At 44.0% G+C, this 24,775-nt stretch overlaps 1 long non-coding RNA gene across 1 annotated transcript in view; it reads right to left on the bottom strand.

Annotated features, from left to right (window-relative positions):
• LOC115831220 overlaps nt 1-24,334 on the bottom strand; it is a 69,239-nt gene extending 44,905 nt beyond the window's left edge. Inside the window, exon 1 of the long non-coding RNA XR_004026743.1 lies at nt 23,680-24,334. This is a non-coding gene — a long non-coding RNA (uncharacterized LOC115831220). The remainder of the gene's footprint in view (nt 1-23,679) is intronic.
• Nucleotides 24,335-24,775: the final 441 nt, after the last annotated feature.

Genomic DNA, 24,775 nt, shown 5'->3' with positions numbered 1-24,775 from the left:
AAGCCAGGCGCAGTGGCTCACGCCTGTAATCCTAGCACTTTGGGAGGCCGAGGTGGGCAGATCATGAGGTCAGGAGATCGAGACCATCCTGGCTAACATGGTGAAACCTTGGCTCTACGAAATATACAAAAAATGAGCCGGGCATGGTGGTGGGCGCCTGTAGTTCCAGCTACTCGGGAGGCTGAGGCAGAAGAATGGCGTGAACCCGGGAGGCAGAGCTTGCAGTGAGCCGATATCATGCCACTGCACTCCAGCCTTGGGGACAGAGGGAGACTCTGTCTCAAAAAAATAAAAATAAAAATAAAAAAAGAAAATTATCTGAAAAAAAGGAACTCAAATGACTAATGAGCCTACAATAACATAATGACCTTGTTATCTAAGAAATACAAAATACAGTCCTGGCGTGGTGGCATGCGCCTGTAATCCCAGCACTTTGGGAGAACAAGATGGGAGGACTGCCTGAGCTCAGGAGTTCGAGACCAGCCTGTGCAACAAGACAAAACCCTATCTCTACAAAAAATACAAAAATAGCCAGGTGTGGTGGCATGTGCTTGTAGTCCCAGCTACTCAGAAGGCTGAGGTGGAAGGATTGCTTGAGCCTGGGAGGTCGAGGCTGCAATGACCCAAGATCATGTCACTGCACTCCATCCCAGGTGACAAAGTGAGACTTCATCTCTAAAGAGAAAAAAGAAAAAAATACAGCAACAATAAAGTACCAAAACAAACAAATGAACAATCCGACCCCTTCTCTCTTATGAGACCTGGGCAAGCTACTTAATCTCTAAAACAGTGGTTCTCAACTGGGCGTGATTTTACCTACCCCCCACCCCCCAACAACCAGGGAATATTTGGCAATATCTACAGACATTTTTATTTCTCCCAACTGTGTGTGGGAAGAGGAGAATGCCGCTGATGTCTAGGGGTAGAGGCCAGGGTGGAGCTAAATATCCTATAAAGCACATGACTGCCCAGGAGTTGGAGGCTGCAGAGAGCTATGACTGCACCACTGCACACCAGTCTGGGTGACAGAGCAAGACCCCACCTCTAAAGCGGAAAAAAAAGAGTCAAACAGCTTCATAAAATGTATGTAGCCCTTCCTAATGGGAGACAATGAGGAGTCTGTTCCAACTACTGTGTATATTTAAGTCCCAGGTATTTCAGAGATCTGCAGTCCTCTCCATTCTGTTATTTTGATTTTATGTGTCTTCTTAATTTACTTAGGAGTAGAAACAATTTTCTGAAATTTTATTCCTGAGATAATTCTTTGTCTCGCACGTTTTAAGCTCCTTTCTTCCTCTTCCTTCTTTTTTAGATGAGAGGCAGAATCCTTGCACAAACACCACACTGTGTTTCTTGTTGCTTAGTCATTTTGAAATAGTGGCAGTTCTCCATGGGCCCACTATTCCCCCTGAATAATACTGATGTGGTCTCTTTTGCTTATCTCTCTGTTTACCTGCATGCAATTTGCATCTTCCCTATGGAATATGAGCTGGGGCTTGGATCAAAATCACTTTTATTTGTTGGTCCCAAAGCTGTCTGAGAAGGGTGGGGAGGAAAGTGGGTCTATGTGCAGTCAAAGGTGGGAACTCTTTTTCCATTTTTTTTTTTTTTTTTGACAGAGTCTCTCTCTATTGCCCAGGCTAGAGTGCAATCTCAACTCACTGCAATATCTGCCTCCTGAGTTCAAGCAATTCTCGTGCCTCAGCTCCTGAGTAGCTGGAAATGCAAGCGCGTTCCACCACACCCAGCTAATTTTTGTATTTTTTGGTACAGATGAGGTTTCATCATGTTGGCCAGGCTGGTCTCAAACTCCTGACATCTAGTGATCTGCCCACCTCGGCCTCCCAAAGTGCTGGGATTACAGGCGTGTGCCGCCATGCCTGGCCTATTTTTCCATTCATCTTATTTCTGATTTTGATGAAACCCTTGACTAGGGTCCCCAGTCCCTAAGGGACAGACCCTGTCCCATAGCTGGGCAGTGGGTCTGGAGGGTTAGGTTTGTCTCCCCACTCCGGCAGATCAGATATGAAGCTGGATCCCAGCCCAGCAGCGTGTGAACGCCTTGTCTGTTGTGGCCACAAGTACTTTTCTCCAGCCAGTTTGCTATGTCGCAGCTGCCTGGCCCTCAGGGACAATTGCTGCTAGAAGCCTATTTCTGTACTCTCTCCCACCACTGTGGCCTTGGATTGATGTTTAGCTGTACAGCAGGGGAAAAGGGGCCCCATGCAGAACATTCCAGATCTTTTCTTTTGCCAGCTGAGGCCCCTATTTCCTGTTCCTCCGAAGTGAGAAGTATTAGTGGGATTTTTTAGAAATGCAGCCTTCTCTCACCACGTGCTGCAGCTCACTCCAAAGAGGGAGTTGTGGGTTGGTTCCCAGAATTTTATTTCAATTCAGACCTAATTGTTTTTTATTTGGATGCATTGGGTGTCTTGTATTTGGATTTAGATGTCTTGAAGTTTGTGGTATGAGGTTGGGAAAATTTCCTAGATTCAGTGTTGGAGGATGTTTCTTTTGGTATATCTTGTTTTCTTCATTCCAGTCAGTGTTAGAAGGAAATTTTGTAAATCTGTTAATTTTACTGCCTTTACTGGATGTTCCAATACCGCTTGTTGTTTTTTTGTTTTGTTTATTTATTTTTTTTTTTGAGACATGTTCTTGCTCTGTCACACAGGCTGGAGTGCAGTGGCATGATCATAGCTCACTGCAGCTTCAACCTCCTGGGCCCAAGTGATCCTCCCACCTCAGCCTCCCAAATAGTTGAGACTACAGGAATGCACGACCACATCTGGCCTTTTTTTTTGGAAAAACAGGGTCTGCCTATGTTGTCCAGGCTGGTCTTGAACTCCTGACCTCAAGTAATCCTCCCGCCTCAGCCTCCCAAAATACAGAGTCTATAGGCATGAGCCAACATCCCTTTTAATGATTACATAACATCTCATCACATAGATAAAGCCTAATGTTCTTAACCAATTTCCAAGTGGTATACACAGGTGATTTCCAATTTTTCATCATTACAAAGATGCTGGAAAAACTTTGAACATAAATACTCACGTACGTCTCTGATTAATTCTTTGGCAAATGATCACATTTCCAATGACAGGGAGTTCAGCAGGACTTTGCCCCTTCTCAAACCCATCTTTGCTTCTCAGTCAAGTGGTTCTAAATAAAACCATCACAAAATCCTTTGCCATATTGTGGAATGCTTTCAGCATGTTCTCTTTCCACCAGACCATATGTTGACCCAGATAAATTAATCCCTCTCTCCAGCGACATGGTTTGTCCACTGGGATGCTTTTCACCCTCATTTCTGTTCTTCCTCCGCACCTGCTCATGGCTTTTGCATCCTCCGCAGCTTCTTGCACTGTGCCTTCTACTTTCTTTCACTTTCAGCTGCTTTTGTCTACACACCTTTGAAGCCTTGGGATCCATGTCCACTGAGGCTTTCAACTTGTGAAGATCAATGTGCTAGAAGAAACAGCCATCTGCTTCTTAGCACCCTGCTCATCAAAATAAAATATTACGTGCACACACATGCTGAAGCCTTGACACTTCACTGTCAGAAAGCAGAAACCAGTGCTCATATGTTTATTGAGCCCTGAAGACCACTTGCATGAAAAGCCCCAGAAGTGCTTGTTAAAATTTAAATTCCTGGACTGCACCTCAGACTCACTGTGCTAAAATCTTGAGGGATACGGACCAGCTTTCCAATGATTCTACTACTTATGAAAACTAGTTCAACCATTGTGGAAGTCAGTGTGGCGATTCCTCAGGGATCTCGAACTAGAAATACCATTTGACCCAGCCATCCCATTACTGGGTATATACCCAAAGGACTATAAATCATGCTGCTATAAAGACACATGCACACGTATGTTTATTGCGGCACTATTCACAATAGCAAAGAGTTGGAACCAACCCAAATGTCCAACAATGATAGACTGGATTAAGAAAATGTGGCACATATACACCATGGAATACTATGCAGCCATAAAAAATGATGAGTTTGTGTCCTTTGTAGGGATGTGGATGAAACTGGAAAACATCATTCTCAGTAAACTATCGCAAGGACAAAAAACCAAACACCGCATGTTCTCACTCATAGGTGGGAATTGAACAATGAGAACTCATGGACACAGGAAGGGGAACATCACACTCCGGGGACTGTTGTGGGGTGGGGGGACGGGGGAGGGACAGCATTAGGAGATATACCTAATGCTAAATGACGAGTTAATGGGTGCAGGAAATCAACATGGCACATGGATACATATGTAACAAACCTGCACATTGTGCACATATACCCTAAAACCTAAAGTATAATAAAAAAAAAAAAAACTTAAAAAAAAAAAAGAACTGCTTTGCTCTATTCTGTTCCTTTTCTTTTTTTATCTTATTTTTATTTCAATTTGTCTCCTTTACTTCATTTATGGTAGCATAACCTCTGGTTTCCATGTTCTGTTTGCCTCTGCCTTGTTTGTCTAATCATTTAGCATATAAATTACACATTTTTCTGTGTTGTTGATATATTTCAGAATCTGATTCAATTTAAGAACACTCTCCTTGGAAAATCACAGCTATACTATACTTAGAATTTCAAATTAAGTAATTTATTTAATAATCAGATATTCTTTCCTCAACTAAAAGTCTTCAGTTCACTTTCCCTGATGTATTCCTCTGAAATTCAGTCGCCCCATAAAAATCTGATTCTGGCATTTTCTTAGATCTTTTCAGTAACAGGTTCTTAATGTTGACTCAGAAATCTTTATTAGATATGAGGCTAAGGTGGTGGAAAGAGCATGGACTTTGGGATAACCCATACTTGGATTAAAGACGTACTGGCTTTAATGCTTATTAGCTATGTGACAAAGACAGATAAAATCTTTGAAGCGTCTATTGCCTCCTCAATTAATTGCTTCTCTTCTATGGACAAGTAAGAAATAGAGGAAGGATGTTAAGACTAGCAGTTCTGGCCTGTGGCTGTATCCAGCAGTCTTTTTAGAATGGATAAGCTTTTAGCACTCGATGTCACCAATATAAAACTTGATGGAACTCCAAGACAACCAAAAATTTAAAAATTAGTATTATCTCATAAGCAAAACAGAAGTTCAAATCATAAATATTATGAATTAGCATTAAGAGATTGAACTGATGCCTCCAAAGGATTATTTCTTCTTTTCCATCTTTTTCTTTTGAGAGATCCCTTTACACGGCTTACTGATTTTTTTTTTTTGCATATTTTCATTTCTTCCAATCGTGCATTACTTGCTCTCTATGCTTTCCTTTCTCTGTCATTACTTTAAAATTCCTTTTAAAATAGAAGAAAACTGGCCAGACATGATGACTCAAGCCTGTAATCCCAGCCCTTTGGGAGGGCAAGACAGAAGCATCATTTGAGGCTGGGGGTTCAAGACCAGCCTAGGCAACATAGAGACCCTGCCTCTACAAAAGAAATTGTTTTAAATTAGCCAGATGTGGTGGCACACACCTGTCCTCCCAGCTACTCAGGAGGCTCAGGTGGAAGGAACACTTGAGCCTGGGAGGTGGAGACTGCAGTGAGCTATGATTGCGCCACTGCACTCCAGTTTGGGTGATGCAGGGAGACGCTGTCTTGTTTTTTGTTTGTTTGTTTGTTTATTTTGAGACAGAATCTCGCTGTGTCACCAGGCTGGAGTGCAGTGGCGCGATCTCGGCTCACTGCAACCTCTGCCTCCCAGGTTCAAGCGATTCTCCTGCCTCAGCTTCCCGAGTAGCTGGGACTACAGATGTGTGCCACCATGCCCAGCTAATTTTTGTAGTTTTAGTAGAGAAGGGGTTTCATCATGTTGGCCAGGATGATCTCGATCTCTTGACCTTGAGATCCGCCTTCCTCAGCCTCCTAAAGTGCTGGGATTACAGGCGTGAGCCACCGCGCCCAGCCGAGGCCCTGTCTTTAAATAAATAAATAGAAGAAAACCTTCTGACTTCAACATTATATCATTTATCTCATCAAAGGTCTTTCAGGTCCTCTCAATTTCTTATCTATCTAAGAAAATAGAAAAGAATCTCAACTCCCATTCAGCTCCTCCTCACTGATTCAGTCCAACTATTTTCCCACTGTATACACAGAAAGCCCTACTTGATTCTAGTCAATCTAAAATAACTGGTAGTGATCTGTCATTATTCAGTGCTCAAAGCCAAAGATTTCAAATAAAATATAAAGTTAGAAGATTCTTCTGTAAATACAAACAAGTCACAGAACTAAACTGACCCAATAATCCCATAGAGAGTTTTGGGTTTTTTGTTTTGGTTTTGTTTTGTTTACTTTTTTTTTTTTGGATAAACAAAAATTGACCATTCTGGTCTTAAAAGTTGAAACTTACATTTGTTTTAATGAGTTCCTTCCTTAACAAATCAACTTCAGGCCTCTCAAAAAAAAAAATTGTCAAAGAACTTAAACTCACCAGGCAACCACATCCAATGACATGTGGACCCCTCATGTGTCATGATTGTTTCCTAGCCCCTCCCTACTTCCTGTTTTCTTACACATTGTTACATTTCCTCCCTGTTATATAAACCCCTACTTTTAGTCATCAGGGAGATGGATTTGAGAAAGAGCTCCCATCTCCTTGACTGCAGCACCTGATTAAAGCCTTTCTCGGCCAGGCGCGGTGGCTCACACCTGTAATCCCAGCACTTTGGGAGGCTGAGGTGGGTGGATCACGAGGTCAGGAGATGGAGACCATCCTGGCTGACATGTTGAAACCCCGTCTCTAATAAAAATACAAAAAATTAGCTGGGCGTGGTGGTGGGTGCCTGTGGTCCCAGCTACTCGGGAGGCTGAGGCAGGAGAATGGCCTGAACCTGGGAGGCAGAGCTTGCAGTGAGCTGAGTGCACTGCACTCCAGACTGGGAGAGAGAGCGAGACTCCATCTCAAAAAATAAATACATAAATAAATAATTTTTTTAAAAAAAAAAAGCCTTTCTCCCTTGGCAATACTCATTGTGTCAGTGATTGGCTTTCTGTGTGGCCAGCAGGACCTAGACAGAATCCCTGGTGCTTCTGTAGCAGAATCTGTAACATATTCCAATACGCATGTTTACAAAGTTCAACTCTGAAAGAAAACTTCGAAGGGAAATATGAATACATTCTCTTGTCCTGACATAAAGGATTGATCATGGTTTTTAGGTAGTTCTGCCTTATTCTTCTATTTACCTTTGTGAGTTTAATGCAAATCATTCCAGAATGTGAGAAGGTGGTATCTATTTTTGATATTGCTCCTCCAAAATGACATGAGAAAAACATGGTGTAGGTGGGGATTTTTGACAACCATATTCCATTAAAAGGGTGTTGATAAGGGTATTCCATTATCAGGGTCAATTGGCCACAGGGGGAGAGAAAAAAAAAAAAGGCCAGGGGGAATTATAGTTCCAGAAAAGTCACCCCTTCCTCACATTGGCCCATATTTTTGGGTTATCACAAAAGGAAAGTAAGTAGGACTTAAGTATGAGAAAGGGGAAAGATTTATTTGGGTGACATCTGAGGGAAGGTGTAAGACTGGGAGAGCTGGGTGTGGTGGCTGCGCCTGTAGTCCTGGGTACTTGGGAGGCTGAGGCCAGAGGATTGCTTTGGCTCAGGAGTTTTGGACCAGCCTGGGTAATGTAGTGAGATCCCATATTTTAAAATATATATTAAAAAAGAAAAAGATTGGGCCCGGGTGCGGTGGCTCACTCCTGTAATCCCAGCACTTTGGGAGGCCGAGGCAGGTGGATCATGAGGTCAGGAGTTCAAGACCAGCCTGGCCAAGATGGTGAAACCCTGTCTCTACTAAAAATACAAAAATTAGCTGGGCGTGGTTGCAGATGCCTGTAATCCCAGCTACTCAGGAGGCTGAGGCAGAGAATTGCTTGAACCCGGGAGGTGGAGGTTGCAGTGAGCTGAGATTGTGCCACTGCATTCAGCCTGGGCGACAAAGCAAAACTCTGTCAGAAAGAAAGAAAGAGAGAGAGAGAAAGAAAAAAGAAAGAGGAAGGAAGGAAGGAAGAAAGGAAGAAAGAAAGAAAGAAAAAGAAAGAAAGAAAGAAAAGAAAAGAAAAGAAGGAAGGAAGGAAAGAAAAGAGAGAAAAAAAGAAAGAAGAAAGAAAGGAAGAAAGGAAGAAAGGAAGAAAGGAAGAAATGAAGAAAGAAAGAAAGAAAGAAAGAAAGAAAGAAAGAAAGAAAGAAAGAAAGAAAGAAAGAAAGAGAGAAAGAAAGAGAGAGAAAGAGAGAAAGAGACTGGAAGAGGTGTGAATGCAGGCTGGGTCTTCATTCCAGCTGGAAAGCCAACTCTTCCCCTGCTCAAGCGTGAGAGGTCGAGTGTCAGCTGAGTTGTCATTGGAAAGTTAGAATAATGGAAGAGACTCAGAGGGGGTGCAGGGGATTATAAACTTCTTTCCCTACTCTTCTTTCTGGGACTGCTATGATCAGAGCTTGCCTGGTGATCATGGACCAGTCTCAGGGTGCAGAGGCTTTGCCTGCACCACAGAGATGACCTTGCCATAGGTTCATGTACGTTCTCCACTTTCAGACACAGAATTTGGTGTGCTCTTCTTGCAAAAGGGCATGCCGGGCGTAGTGAACACTGTAATGTACCACCCAGGTTCCCCTTCAGGAATGAAGGCCTCAGTCCCAGAGCTGTGGGAGGTTCTGCCAGGAGACAGCTGTCATTTTCGGAATTGCCTCAGCTGAAAAACCTTACCCAAGGTCATTTGCCCTTCCCAGGGTGGCCCATGTCCAGTGACTAATTGACACATCCTCTCACTCAACTGTGACAGCTCTGGAAGGCCTTCCTGGGTTCAGAGCTCTCTGTGATTACAGCATTTGTCAAAACTCCATCCGAGCCCAACTTCTCCCTTTGCCTAATCTTCCCTGTCCCCTCTCCTTCCTTCTCAAGGTAAGCTCCCAGGAACACTCCTTTAAAAAAATATTTAAAAAAAAATTTTTGTGGGTACATAGCAGGTGTACAGGTGTATATATTTATGGGGTACATGAGCTGTATGGATACAGGCGTGAAATGCATAGTAATCGTATCATGGAGAATGGGGAATCCATCCCCTCAGGTATTTATCCTTTGTGTTACAAACAATACAGTTATACTCTTCTAGTTTTTTTGTTTGTTTGTTTGTTTGTTTTTTTAAGACAGAGTTTCGCTCTGTAGCCCAGGCTGGAGTGCAGTGGTGCAATCTCAGCTCACTGCAAGCTCCGCCTCTCGGGTTCACGCCGTTCTCCTGCCTCAGCCTCCCGAGTGGCTGGGACTACAGGTGCCTGCCACCGTGCCCAGCTAATTTTTTTTTTTTTTTTATATTTTTTTTAGTAGAGACGGGGTTTCACTGTGTTAGCCAGGATGGTCTCGATCTCCTGACCTTGTGATCTGCCTGCCTCGGCCTCCCAAAGTGCTGGAATTACAGCGTGAGCCACCGCGCCTGGCCTCTTAGTTATTTTAAAATGTACAATTAAGTTGTTATTGACTATAGGCACCCTGTTGTGCTATCAAATTATAGGTCTTATTCATTGTTGCTAACTATTTTTTGAACTCATTAAACATCTCCACCTCCCCCTGACCCCTCACTAACCTTCCCAGCCTCTAGTAACTATCCTTCTACTCTCTATGTCCATGAGTTCAATTGTTTTGATTTTTAGATCCCACAAATGAGTGAGAACATGTCATGTTTGTCTTTCTGTGCCTGGCTTATTTCACATAACATAATGATCTTCAGTTCCATCCATGTTGTTGCAAATGGCAGTATCTCATGCTTTTTTATAGCTGAATAGTACTCCATCATGTATATGTGCCATGTTTTCTTTATCCATTCATATGTTTATGGATACTTAGGTTGCTTTCAAATCCTGGCTATTGTGAGCAGTGCTGCAACAAACAAGAGAGTGCAGATATCTCTTCAATATACTAATTTCCTTTCTTTGGGGTATATAACAGCAGTGGGATTGCTGAGTCATATGGTAGCTCTATTTTTAATTTTTTGAGGAACCTCCAAACTGTTCTCCATAGTGGTCAGGAACACTCCTTAATAAAGATCCTGCCCACTAGTTTCCGTCTCAGAGTCTGCTTCCTGGGGCAACCCAACCTTAATATTCATATTTGCTTTACCATACTGACAACAATTGCATCCACTTTCAGAACTTTATATGTATAGAAAACTGTCTTCGATATGGTACAATTTCTTGAGAGACTTCTGATTGTTGATCGTTAATAAGGAGCTAATGTGATAAAATAAATAATTAAACTGGTAATTATTGTTGACTTTCATTTTGAAAATGACAATCTTTTAAAAACGGAAGACTTAGATATACAGGAAAGTGAACTTGGAGTCCAAGGGGCTATGTCAGTTACACAGCACAAGTCTCTCACCGGCCAAGCAAGAGGCGATGTCAGGGAACAACCCTGGTCCTGTCAGCACCAGTTCAGTGCTGGTAAATGTTAAATATTCTGTTGGTACTTAGTTTAGCTCCTATTTGCTCCTACACTAGCAGGGGAGTGGCAAAATACACATGAGCAACCTCAAATGAAACTACAACTGCCCCACCCCTCCCACAAAGACAAAAGGAAAAACCTCCCAACTCATAGGCACTTGTGTTTGTGTAGGACTGGAAGGGAGGAGGAGAAATTGTGCAGTTACTCAGCAGTGAAGGTAATGCTGATGGTAGAACTGCTAGTGACCACTAGAAATGGAAAGAAGAATGTCAACTCCTTCAGCCCCAATAGAGAGAGGGAGGGAGGGAGGGAGGGAGAGGAAAGGGGAGGGAGAAGGAAGAGATTCTGAAAGAAAAATGAATTGGCCGGGCGCAGTGGCTCACACCTGTAACCCCAGCACTTTAGGAGGCCAAGGCAGGTGGATCGCTTGAGGTCAGGAATTGAAGACCAGCCTGGCCAACATAGTGAAACCCCATCTCTACTAAAAATACCAAAATTAGCTAGGCATGGTGGTGGGCGCCTGTAATCGCAGCTACTGAGGAGGCTGAGGCAGGAGAATCGCTTGAACCTGGGAGTCAGAGCTTACAGTGAGCCGAGATCGTGCCACTGCACTCCAGCCTGGGTGACAGAGCAAGACTATGTCTCAAAAAAAAGAGAAATCCCAGTTTTGGTAAAAATAGGCTGTGATTTATGTGCAATTCTTTTGATAAAATTCTGTGGTCTCCTGGAGGAGCCATAACCACAGACATGACGAATAACAAATAAAACAAATAAAAAGCAAGAGAGAAGGTGCTGATCTTTTTTTTTTTTTAAGTTTATTCTCCGGCTGGTTTGTTTCCCCAGAAAGCAGCTGTTTAAAATTGAGAAATAGCTACAACTCTTCTGTAACACACTCTGGAGAAAGAGAAGAGGAAGGAAAGCAAATACAATATTACAAAAAAGCCTGTGCAGTGTTAGCTTAAATTAGAAACGGTTTGAGGGTTCGTTCTCTCATCAGAAAGGAAAAAGAAATGCAGGAAGAAACAGATGAATACATCTGAGAGGAAAAAAATTAAATTATCATTACACACAGCAAAAATTAAGCTACTTAAGAGAATTATTAACAGTGCGTATGTTAGCCAATTGCTTTGGGAGGAAGTGGAAAATGCTCTTTTGAGCATTCTCTACTTGATTATGATCTTGTATAGAATTTTGAGGGTATTTTAAAACAACAGGTAGATGCTTATTATCTGCCACACCCGCTCTGACCAGCTCTATAACCCGTCCCATTCCATTCTGTGACTGAGAGGCCCAGGGTGTTAGTGCATAGAGATCACAGCCAGCGGAATCCATACAGAAGCCTCTGGAGGCAGGGCCCAGTGGCTCACGCCTGTAATCTCAACACATTGGAAGGCTGAGGCAGGAGAATCACTTGAGGCCAGGAGTTCGAGACCAGCCTGGGCAACACAGCGAGACCCCATCTCTACAAACAATTTTAAAAATTAGCTAGGCATGTGGTGGCCTGAACCTGCAGTCCCAGCTACTTGGGAGGTTCAGGTGGGAGGATCACTTGAGCCCAGGAGTTTGAGGCTGCAGTGAGCTAGGATTGTGTCACTGCACTCCAGCCTGGGTGACAGAGCAAGAATCTATCTCTAAAATAAATACATAAATAAATAAGAAGCCTCTATAATCTCTCTATACACGCTCTGTACACACGTTCTAATGCTCTCTATACAAGCTCAAGCAATTCAGCAAATACGCAGGTTACAAATTGTGTCACCAGCTCTGTATGTTGTGGGGCTACAATTTCAAATATAGCCCTTTAGGGACTTATTTTTTATTTTAAATCATTAAAGATAGAATCTTGTTTTTAAAGAATATGTTGCATGGATACCAATCTCTTTATCAATATTTTATTCTCTGTAGTAAACCAATTCAGATTTCAAGACCCCATGTGTGAGCAGATCAATGCTAAGCACTAATGACAATGGAAGGATAAATACTGCCATTGTCGGCCAGGTGCAGTGGCTCACACCTGTAATCCTAGCACTCTGGGAGGCCAAAGCGGATGGATTGCTTGAGCTCGGGAGTTCGAGACCAGCCTGGCCAGCATGGTGAAACCCCGTATCTACTAAAAACACAAAAATTAGCCAGACGAGATGGTGGGAGCCTGTAATCCCAGCTACTTGGGAGGCTGAGGCAGGAGAATGGCTTGAACCAAGGAGGCAGAGGTTGCAGTGAGCTGAGATCATGCCACTGCACTCCAGCCTGAGCGACAGAGACTCTGTCTCAAAAAAATAAACAAAACAAAACCACACAAAAAAACCTGTCCTTGCCTTCTAGATCAGTCTTGGCATGAAGTCTGTCCACTGAAGTAGTTTGTGACAAGTACTTGAAGCAAGTAGTTTGAGCATTTTTCTACATTTATGCTAATTATGTCTATTTCAGAATGGTAGTCTTCCAAAATGATGTGATGGTTTTGAAGATATATCCACAAATCCTCTGATACTGCCTCCCTTAAGAGAAGAAACTTAATTCCTCTCTCTTTGTGGGAGGGTTAGGGTTAGGGTTAGGATTAGCCAATAGAATATGGCAGAAATGATGAGATGTCACTTCTTTATGTTTTTTTTTTTCAATTGTGGTAAAATATACATAAAATTTACCACTGATACCATTTTTAAGCATACAGTTCAGTGGCATTATATACATTCACATTCTTGGGCAACTGTCATCACCATCCATCCATCCCCAGAACTTTTCATTTTGCAAAACTGAAATCTGTGCCCATTAAACATTAATTCCACATTCCCCTCACCCCGGCCCCTGGCAACCACCATTCTACTTTCTGTCTCTATGAGTTTGACTACTCTGGTTACCTCATATAAATGGAATCACACAGTATTTGCCTTTTTGTGACTGGCTTATTTCACTTAGCCTAATATCCTCCAGGTTCATCCATGTTGTAGCATGTGCCAGAATTTTCTTCCTCTTTAAGGCCTAATAGTACTCGATTGCATGTATATGCCACATTTTGTTTATCCATTCATCTGTTGATGGACCCTTGAGTTGCTTCTGCCTTTTAGTTATTGTGAATAATCCTGCTCAGAACGCGAGTGCACAGATAGCTCTTAGAGATCCTTGTTTTCAGTTCTTTGGGGTATATACCCAGAAGTGGAATTGCTAGGTCACATGGTAATTCTGTTTTTAATTTTTTTGAGGAACTGCCATATATCTGCATCATTTTACATTTTCACCACCAGTGCCCTAGGGGCCCAATATCTCTACATCCTCACCAGCTGGAGCAGACTCATACAGTCTCACAGGCATTCTTTGCAAAAATTGTAAGAATAAAAGCATGGACTGTGTAGTCAAAATACTGGGTTCATTGAGTTCCAGTTCCACTACTTTTTTTTTTTGAGATGGTGTCTCGCTCTGTTTCCCAGGCTGGAGTGCAGTGGTGCAATCTGGGCTCACTGCGAGCTCCGCCTCCTGGGTTCACACCATTCTCCTGCCTCAGCCTCCCCAGTAGCTGGGACTACAGGCGCCTGCCCCCACACCCGGCTAACCACACCCGACTAATTTTTTTTTTTTTTTTTTTTTTTTGTATTTTTAGTAGAGACGGGATTTCACTGTGTTAGCCAGGATGGTCTCAATCTCCTGACCTCGTGATCCGCCCGCCTCAGCCTCCCAAAGTGCTGGGATTACAGGCATGAGCCACTGCGCCCGGCCCCAGTTCCACTACTTACTAGCTCTATGACCTCAGGGAAGTTATTTAATCTGTCCGTTCCTATTAGGGAAAAATAATCATACCTACCTTATAGGATTATTATGAGGACTACATTTGTTAACATTTTAAAGCACTGTGCATGGCTCATATAGAGTAAATGCTATATAAGTGCGTGACAAATAACAAAGAAACTGAACCAGGCACAGTGGCTCATACCTGTAATTCCAATGATTTGGGAAACTGAGGCAGGAGGATCACTTGAAACCAGAAGTTCAAGGCCAGCCTGGGAAACACAGCAAGACTCTGTCTCTAAAAACAAATAAAAAGGCCGGGCATAGTGAATCACATCCGTAATCCCAGCACTTTGGGAGGCCAAGGCAGGCAGATCACCTGAGGCCAGGAGTTCAAGACCAGCCTGGCCAACATGGTGAAACCCCATCTCTACAAAAATTAGAGAGGCATGATGGCAGGAGCCTGTAATCCCAGCTACTCGGGAGGCTGAGGCAGGAGAATCACTTGAACCTGGGAGGCGGAGGTTGCAGTGAGCCAAGATTGTGCCATTGCCCTCCAGCCTGGGCAACAGAGTGAGACACCATCTCAAAACAAACAAACAAACCCCACAAAAACTAGCCGGGCATGGTGGTGCATGCCTGTAATCCTAGCTACTTAAGAGGCTGAGGTGGGAGGATTACTTGAGCCCGGGAGTTTGAGGCTGCAGTGGGCTACGCTCACACCACTGCACTCCAGCCTAAGCAACAAAGTGAGACCCTTTCCTTTAAAAAAACAAACAAAACTCACACACACACACACACACCACACACCACACACACACACTGATGAGTTGTATTCCATTAGTCAGGAAAATAAGAGCAACCTAAGAAATTTGAATAAGGAGTTTATTATTGGGAACTAGAGACTTATATGACCTCTGAAGATAAAAAAGGCAGAAATGGCAGAAGTCAGGGATCACAGAAAAGCCACCACCAATCCTCAGCACTGACGTGGGTGATTCTCAGAGGACCGTCAAAAACCTTGGGCTGACACCGATGTCAGCTGTCTGCATGTGCAGATGTCCATGTGTTTCTTTTTTTTTTTTTTTTTTTTGAGACAGAGTCTCGCTCTGGCTCCCAGGCTGGAGTGCAGTGGCGCATCTCCGCTCACTGCAAGCTCTGCCTCCCAGGTTCACGTCATTCTCCTGCCTCAGCCTCCCAAATAGCTAGGACTACAGGCGCTCAACACCACGCCCGGCTAATTTTTTGTATTTTTTTTAGCAGAGACGGGGTTTCATCGTGTTAGCCAGAATGGTCTTGATCTCCTGACTTTGTGATCTGCCCACCTCGGCCTCACAAAGTGCTGGGATTACAGGTGTGAGCCACTGCGCTGGGCCAGATGTCCATGTGTTTCTGGGGAAGAATGGTTCCTCCGCCCACCACTCACTTCTCAGATGCCTCTCTGTGTGCTGGGGAGCCTGGAAAGTAGGGGGTTCAGGCTTTCAACAGCTCCTGGGAGGGCTCAGGGAGGCAGGGCTGACACCAAGGTTGAACACACAGGGTTTTATTTAACTTCTGATGATCTCCATGTGTGTTTTGCCTTCATTCGTGATTAAAACATTGATTAGAGCCCTAAGAGATCTGTTTGCAGCTGAATTATGAATTCTTTAATGTAAGGGAGAGCATATTTTATACTTCTTTTACTCTCCTTTTGTGCCTTAATAGAATTTTGAATCTGGAATGCACTATGGATGCTCAAGAGATTTTTATTTATGAAAAAAATTAAAAACTTTTATAACAAAAGTGACTGTGATATAATTCAAGCCACAAAGGGCCACTGCTGAAATTATTTTAGATGAAACTTCCTTTTACAAAGCATCTCTTTTTACTTTTTTTTCCCAGTGTATTTTACTTTTATTTCCCAGTCCGTTCTCACACTGCTAATAAAGACATATCCAAGACCGGGTAATTTACAAGGAGGTTTAATTGATTCACAGTTCCACAGGGCTGGGGAGGCCTCAGGAAACTCACAATCATGGTGGAAGGGGAAGCAAACACATCCTTCTTCACATGGCGGCAGCAAGGAGAAGTGCACAGTAAAGTGCATATAAAACCATCAGATCTCGTGATAACTTACATCATGAGACCAGCGTGGAGGTTCAATTACCTCCTATGATTCAATTACCTCCCACTGGGTCCCTCGCACAACACGTGGGGCTTATGGAAACTACAGTTCAAGATGAGATTCAGATGAGGACACAGCTGAATCATATCACCCAGTAATAGTAGAATGTATTATTAAAAATCAGTTCTTAAAAACACCACTGGGCTGGGCGCGGTGGCTCATGCCTGTAATCCCAGCACTTTGGGAGGTCGAGGCAGCTGGATCACCTGAGGTCAGGAGTTCAAGACCAGCCTGACCAATATGAAGAAACCCCATCTCTACTAAAAATACAAAAATTAGCCGGACGTGGTGGCGCATGCCTGTAATCCCAGCTACTCAGGAGGCTGAGGCAGGAGAATCGCTTGAACCCGGGAAGTGGAGGTTGTAGTGAGGTGAGATCACACCATTGCACTCCAGCTTGGGCAACAAAAGCAAAACTTCGTCTCAAAAAACAAAAAACAAACAAAAAAAACACCAACGCTATTCATGGCATGTCACAAAGACACAGGACTCAGCTTGATGGGTAGCTGACAAGCCAGATCTGGGACAATTTGAGCACCAAAATAACTGTGTGTGTCAATATGTTGCAAACTGTTGGATACAATAGTAATCCATGAGTTCATACTAATAATAATAGGTACTAAGCAAAATTAAACAGGTAAATCAACAACTGGGAGAAAAGGAAGTCTTGTTGATGGCTTACTGGTCAACTTGGAGGAGTACTGAAGTTGGATACTCATAGTAAAGTCTGAGTAAGGTAAGAATTATTAATATCAACGGGTGCTCAACCTTGGAGGGTATTTCAATGAGGAGCTTGGCTTGAAAGTGTGTTCCCCTAGACCATTTATTAGCTGCAAGATGAAAGAATACAGCAATTATACAGTGGAGAGATTGGATGACGCCTTCACTGGGGTCTAAATGAACCCATTGAAGAACAGGTGAATACCATGTGATGTCAGAAGTGGTGCCCTGAGAAGGGTCCATCACTGATGTGGCTGTTTGGAGATGAATGCATACCTGCATCTAATCATGAGGAAACACCAGCCAAACCCAAAGTGAGGAATATTCTATGTTTTTTAAAAGGTAGGGGAGCTGTATTTTCAAGAATATCAAGAAAAGTTGTAGAAATGTTCTAATAAAGGGGACTAAAGAGACATGACAATGAAATGCAATATCTGACCCTAGAATGAATCCTATACTGGAGGAGAAAAAAATTCTATAAATGACACCGGCCAGGTACAGTGGTGCATGCCCGTAATCCCAGTGCTTTGGGAGGCAGAGGTGGGAGGATTGCTTGAGGTCAGAAGTTCAAGACCTAGGCCGAGCACGGTGGCTCACGCCTGTAATCCCAGCACTTTGGGAGGCCGAGGCAGGTGGATCACAAGGTCAGGAGATCAAGACCATCCTGGCTAACATGGTGAAACCCCAACTCTATTAAAAATACAAAAAAATTAGCCAGGCATGGTGGTGGGTGCCTGTAGTCCCAGCTACTTGGGAGGCTGAGGCAGGAGAATGGCGTGAACCCAGGAGGCAGAGCTTGCAGTGAGCCGAGATCACGCCACTGCACTCGAGCCTGGGTGACAAAGCGAGACTCCATCTAAAAAAAAAAAAAAAAAAAAAGAAGTTCAACACCTACCTGGGCAACATAGCATGACCCTGTGTCTTCAAATATATACAACAAAAAATTAGGCCAGGCACAGTGGCTCATGCCTGTAATCCCAGCACTTCGGGAGGCCGAGGAAGATCGATCACTTGAAGTCAGGAGGTCGAGACCAGCCTGGCCAACATGGTGAAACTTCATATCTACTAAAATATACGAAATTTAGTTGGGCATGTTGGTACATACCTTGTAGTCCCAGCTAGTCAGTCAGGAGGCTGAGGTGAGAGAATCGCTTGAACCCAGGAAGTAGAGGTTGCAGTGAGCTGAGATTGTGCTACTGTACTCCAGCCTGGGCAACAGAGCAAGACCCTGTCTTTAACAAACAAACAAAAACGGACATTATTGCGTTAACTGACAAAACTGGAATACCAATGAGGCTGATAGATTAGATAAAGTCATCGTATGGTGTCAAATTTACTGAGATTAATAACTGTGAAGTGGTTAGGAAATGTACATTGTCATTTCGTATGGGATAAAGAGCCTTACTGTATGTAACATATCCTCAAAAGAGTTCAGGGAAAAATGATTAGGAAGAGATAAACAGAACAAATGATAAAGCAAATGGGGTAAAATGCTAACAGTAGGGGAACAATCTAAGTGTTCTTAGTACTATTCTTATTATTTCAAGTTTTCTGTGAATTTGAAATTATTTCCCCATTAAAAAAGAAAAAAAATTTAACTCATGAAATCATTTTTCACTTTTAACTAATTTTAATAGGACAAATCTCAAACAAATGGAAAAATATAAAGGAAACTATAACTAAATCCCACGTACTTATTATTTTTTTTTTTTTTACAAAAAAAACTTTAGTAAGAAATAAAACTCGAGCAGATTTTTTTTTTTTTTTTTTTTGAGATGGAGTCTCACTCTGTCACCCAGACTGCAGTGGTGCAGTGGCATGCTCTCAGCTCACTGCAACCTGCCACCTCCCAGGTTAAAGCAATTTTCCTTCCTCGGCCTCCAGAGCAGCTGGGATTATAGGCTCCTGCCACACGCCCGGCTAATTTTTGTATTTTTAGTAGCGAAGGAGTTTCACCATGTTGGCCAGGCTGGTCTCAAACTCCTGACCTCAAGTGATCTGCCTGCCTCGGCCTCCCAAAGTGTTGGGATTACAGGCGTGAGCTGCTGCGCCCAGCCCTCAAGTATATTTCTGAATGCAGTCTGAACACTGAAGAGTTCTGAAGGTAGACCCATTGATGGAAACTTGTGTTCCTAACCAAAGGGAACACACAAAGCCATGATAGAGGAAAGGCCTGTCTCTATCAGAGCTCACCAGGTCTCCTGTTTTCTCCATCGCTACCTTTTCTAGTGTCGAGTTCGTCCCTGTGTCATCCTTACAGAGCAGCATGTGATTACTCCACTCCCCTTCTCTACTGAGTTGAAGAGTGTCTCCCCCAAATTCATGCCCACGCAGAACCTCAGATTGTGACCTTATTTGGAAATAGGGTCATCACAGATGTAATTAAGTCAAGATGAGATCATACTGGATTAGTGTGCACCTGAATCCAATGATGAGTGTCCTTATAGGAGGGAATCTGGACACATAAACAGACACATGGGGAGAACGCGATGTGATGACAGAGGCAGAGACTGGAGTGATGCACCTGCCAGCTGAGGAAGGCTAAAGATTGCAGGCAGCCGGCTGGGCGTGATGGCTCATGCCTGTAATCCCAGCACTTTGGGAGGCCGAGGTGGGTGGATCACTTGAGTTCAGGAGTTCAAGACCAGCCTCCACAGCATACTGAATCTGTGTCACCACTAAAAATACCAAAAAAAGGCCGGGTGCGGTGGCTCACGCCTGTAATCCCAGCACTTTGGGAGGTCGAGGCGGGCGGATCACGAGGTCAGGAAATCGAGACCATCCTGGCTAATACGGTGAAACCCCGTTTCTACTAAAAATACAAAAAAATGGCCAGGTGCGGTGGCTCACGCCTGTAATCCCACCACTTTGGGAGGCCGAGGCGGGCGGATCACCAGGTCAGGAGATCGAGACCATCCTGTGTAACACAGTGAAACCCTGTCTCTACTAAAAAAAAAAAAAAAAAAAAAAAAAAAAAAAATACAAAAATTAGCTGGGTGTGGTGGCGTGTGCCTGTAATCCCAGTTACTCAGGAGGCTGAGGCAGGAGAATTGCTTGAACCCAGGAGGCGGAGGTTACAGTGAGCTGAGACTGTGTTACTGCACTGCAGCCTGGCAACAAAGCTAGACTCCATCTCAAAAAAAAAAAAAAAAAAATTAGCAGGGCGTGGTGGCGGGCGCCTGTAGTCCCAGCTACTCAGGAGGCTGAGGCAGGAAAATGGTGTGAACCCGGGAGTTGGAGCTTGCAGTGAGCTGAGATAGTGCCACTGCACTCCAGCCTGGGTGACAAAGTGAGACTCTGTCTAAAAAAAAAAAAAAAACTGGGCACAGTGGCTCACACCTGTAATCTCAGCACTTTGGGAGGCCAAGGCGAGCAGATCACGAGGTCAGGAGATGGAGACCATCCTGGCTAATATGGTGAAACCCCATCTCTACTAAAAATACAAAAAATTAGCTGGGCTTGGTGGTGGGTGCCTGTAGTCCCAGCTACTCGGAAGGCTGAGGCAGGAGAATGGCGTGAACCCAGGAGGCGGAGCTTGCAGCTCGATCGCGCCACTGCACTCCAGCCTGGGCGACAGAGTGAGACTCCATCTCAAAAAAAAAAAAAATAAAAATAGCTGGGCGAGGTGGCGTGGGTCTGAAGTCCCAGCTCCTCGGGAGGCTCAGGCACAAGAATCGCTTGAACCTGGGAGGCCGAGATTGCAGTGAGCCGAGATCATGCCACTGCACTTCAGCCTGAATCTCAAAAATAAAAATAAAACACACACACACACACACACACAAAGATTGCAGACAGCCACCAGAAGCTAGAAGAGGCAGTGAATGACCCTCCTTTGGAAACTTCAGAGCGAGCATAACCCTGAATATGCCTTGATTTTAGACTTCTAACCTCCAGAGCTGTACGAGAATAAATTTCTGTTGTTTTAAACCACTTACTTTGTAATAATTGGTTACAGCAGCTCTAGGAAACTAAAAGACTGAAATACTTTCTTTTTTTTTTGAAGATAGGGTCTCAGTTGCTCAGGTTGGAGTGCAGTGGTGCCATCACAGCTCACTGTAACCTCGAATTCCTGGGCTCAAACTATCCTGAGTAGCTAGGACTACAGGCACGAGCCACCACATCTCATCCAGCGAATTTTTAAAATTTTTTGTAGAGACGGGGGTTTCACCATGTTGCCCAGGGTGGTCTCGAACTCCTGGCCTCAAGCAACCCTCCTGTCTTAGCCTCCTAAACTGTTGGGATTACAGGTGTGAGCCACTGCCCCCAGCCAAAAACACCTTCCTAATCGGATTTAACCTGCTGAGGATAACATTCAAAGTTAGGGTGGTACCACACCCTTTACTCCAAGACATTAAACATGGGATTGTTGAAATGCAAGGCTATGGGGCCTTTTAGCAGGAAGGCCATGAGCACCCACTCTCAAGTAGTCAACCTCATCCTCTCCATCATATTAACCAAAGGGAGCATGCAAAGCCATGATAGAGGAAAGGTCTGCCTCTATCAGAGCTCATCAGGTCTCCTGTTTTCTCTATCACTATGGGGTTTCACCATGTTGGCCAGGCTGGTCTCGAACTCCTGACCTCAAGTGATCTGCCTGCCTTGGCCTCCCAAAGTGTTGAGATTTCCTTATCTTCTGTCTCCCCCATCAGAATACAAGATGCAGGAGAGCAGGGATCTTGTCTGTCTTGCTCACGTTGTCCCCATGTCTGGTCCACAGTCTAGGCTGGGTGAAGATGTTCTGAATAAACAGCATGAGTGTGAAGAAACTGGACATCCTGGAGAAGGGAGAGAAGGCCGAGTGCCTGCAGCAAGGCCAGCAAGCCCAGTGCCAAGCAGCAGGCAGAAACATCTTGTGGCACCCCAGAAACACCTTAAAAGGTTGTGAATTTGTTTCCTAGGATCTCAGTGTTTAAAAAAAAAAAAAAAAATCCAGGCACAGTGACTCATACCCGTAATCTCAGCACTTTGGGAGGCTGAGGCAGGAGGATCACTTTGGGCCAGGAGTCAGAGACCAGCCTGGGTAACATAGGGAGACCTCATCTCTATCAAAAATAAAATAAAAATTAGCTGGGCATGGTGGCATCCACCTGTGGTCCCAGCTACTTGGGAGGCTGAGGTGGGAGGATCACTTGAGCCCAGAAAGTTGAGACAGCAGTGAGCTGAGATCGCGCCACTGCACTCCAGCCTGAGTGACAGAGTGAGACCCTGGCTGAAAGAAAAGAAAAAGAAGAAAAAGACTGTAGATGTATCTATTTTGCTCTCTGTGAATGGAGCTCCTTCATGTCACTTATCTTCACTGTCTGACCATCTCTTCTGTCCTTCAATTTCCACTTTAAATGCCTTTCCATCTGCCAAGCAGTTGGAGGTGTTCTTATCATACTTTCCAAGTCAGTTCACATCTCAGTTTTAGGGCTTGTATTGTGTCATCAGTCTGTCTGTTTCCAAGCCTATCTTCTCCATAGACTTGAGTTTCTTGAGGATAACCTCTGTTATCTTCAGGGCCCACCAGTGCTGGTCGTAGAGTGAGTGCTCCATGGACTTCACTTTGTGCATGGGTGGATAGATAATGAGGTGACAACCTGCCTCTCAGAGCCTTAACCATCCCTAGTTAAGCCATGAGACAGGGCTATGGTTTCCAGTTTGCACGACCTCCTCCCTAAGTTCATTGCCCTGGACCTAGAATGAGGAGAATTGGCTGGTGCCACTTCTTTCCTTTTGGCTTTCCAATGGTTTTCTTCCAAGCTATAAGGACTTGCTCTAGAGATTTTAAAGTATTAAGAACTGGAATACTGTTCTACATGTTTAGGTCAACAGAGTCAGTTGATCCACAGAATGCACATACTGGTTTTTTTTTTTTTTTCAGCATTAGGTCTTGCCCCTTCTAATGAATGATATGTGCCCCTGAACTCAGAAGTGATGTTTGATCCTAAATTACACATGCAAAACAAATTAGTTAAATAATGATTTAGTCCAGGTGGTCTGACAAGCAAATGCCAAAAATGGATTAGCTGGATAAGAGATTAATTGGCGAAAACACTGGGGAGGGATAATGAGGAGGAAACAAGAGGGTGATAGGAGAGCCATCAGACCATGACACAGGTCTGCCCCCTGGGAAGACAGAGGGAAGGAGGGAAAGAAGGAAGGAAGGAAGGGAGTGAGGGAGGGAGGAAGGAAGAGAGAAGGGAGAGGAGGGAGGAGAAAGGAAGGAAGGAAGAAAGGAAGAAACTGGAGAGGGAAAGAGGAGAAAAGGAGGGAGGGAGAAAGAAAGGAAGGGAGGAAGGAAGGAAGGAAGGGAGGGAGGGAGGCAGGGAGGGAGGGATGAAGGAGGAAAGACAGGCCATAGACTGCCTTGTAGTTCTAAGAAAGTTTCAGCAAGGTCAAAAGGGAGTCGGCGAACCTAAGTTGCCCATTAGAGGAGCCTCTGCCTCCCAGGAAGGGGCCTCCTTGGTATCCCTGCCATACTCAGTCATTGACTGGGAGCAGCCCACAGGAAGTGTGGCCTCAATGCTGGGCACACCAGCAGCTAGGGCTGGAAATAAATTATGCTTCCTGCAGTAGGAGATCTGAAAGGTGTACTCTCATGCTACTGCAGACAATTTGTATAACTTAGAGTTAACTACCTCCTGATCTTACCTGAAACAGTGGAGTGATCCAAGGCAAGTTTGGGGTTTAGTCCTCAATCATCCACCTGGGCCTTGTTCTCAATTCCACTAACTAAACAGAGGGCTGTAGTCACAGCATCCTAAATGAAGATTGAGAAGAAGGATCCACATTTTGCTAGAAATGTTAAGCTATAGCTCTGCAGCAAAATAATTCTTGCTTTCATTTCAAAATACAATAGATGTATTACTTTTCTTCTGCTTCCGCAAGACACTGATTCGAGAGGGGTGTTGGATGCTTGCAAACAGGCAAAAACAAAACAAAACAAGAAAAAACCCCAGGTATCCAAAATCTACCAACTGTTAGTCCAAAGTCTTACTTATTTTTTATAGACTGATTTATGGATCAAGAAATCTTCAATTTGCCTTTGCTACCAAATGAGGCCACCTTATCATGGGTCATCTTTACCTCCATGCCCTAGGCGTGCTAGGGGACAGTGTCTCACCTCGACTAACAGGCGTTCAGTTACACTGACATCAACTAGATTAAGAGAGTTGGCTTCTGCCCCAGTGAGTTGACTGTTTAGGAAGCCAATGTTTGCAAGAGGCCTTCTTTGCAGAACTTGCTCTGCTAAATCTCTCATTTGGGGAACATTTGTAAACATTTATTATTTACTTTTATTTTTAGAGACAGGATCTCACTTTGTTGTCCAGGGTGATCTTGAACTTCTGGCCTCAAGCAATCCTTTTGCCTCAGCCTCCCAAAGTGCTGGGATTATAGGCATGAGCCACTATCTTGGCCCTTCATCTGGGGAACCTTTTCAAAATGTCCATATAAACAGTGGTTGGATCTGGTGCAGACAAGCAGTCTTTGGAGGTGATGAAATCTGGCCTTGCATTCTAGCTCTACCACATTTTGTCAACAAAGGCAGGTGATTGGTAGATGTCCAAATGTCAGACCTTTGGAAAAGCTCCAGAAGAAAGGGGAGATAATGCCAGAAAGATCTAAAAGTAGCTGTTGGAATTTGATCACAGAAAGTGACGTGCAGAGGAGCAACTCATTCACTAGGCTAGATGGAAATGGGGAGATAGAAGAGAGTCCAATTTGCAGGGAAAGGGGTCAGTGAGGC

Source organism: Nomascus leucogenys, chromosome 18, assembly GCF_006542625.1.
Source record: "Nomascus leucogenys isolate Asia chromosome 18, Asia_NLE_v1, whole genome shotgun sequence".
NCBI lineage: Eukaryota > Metazoa > Chordata > Mammalia > Primates > Hylobatidae > Nomascus > Nomascus leucogenys.
This window is presented reverse-complemented; position numbering and strand designations above follow the sequence as displayed.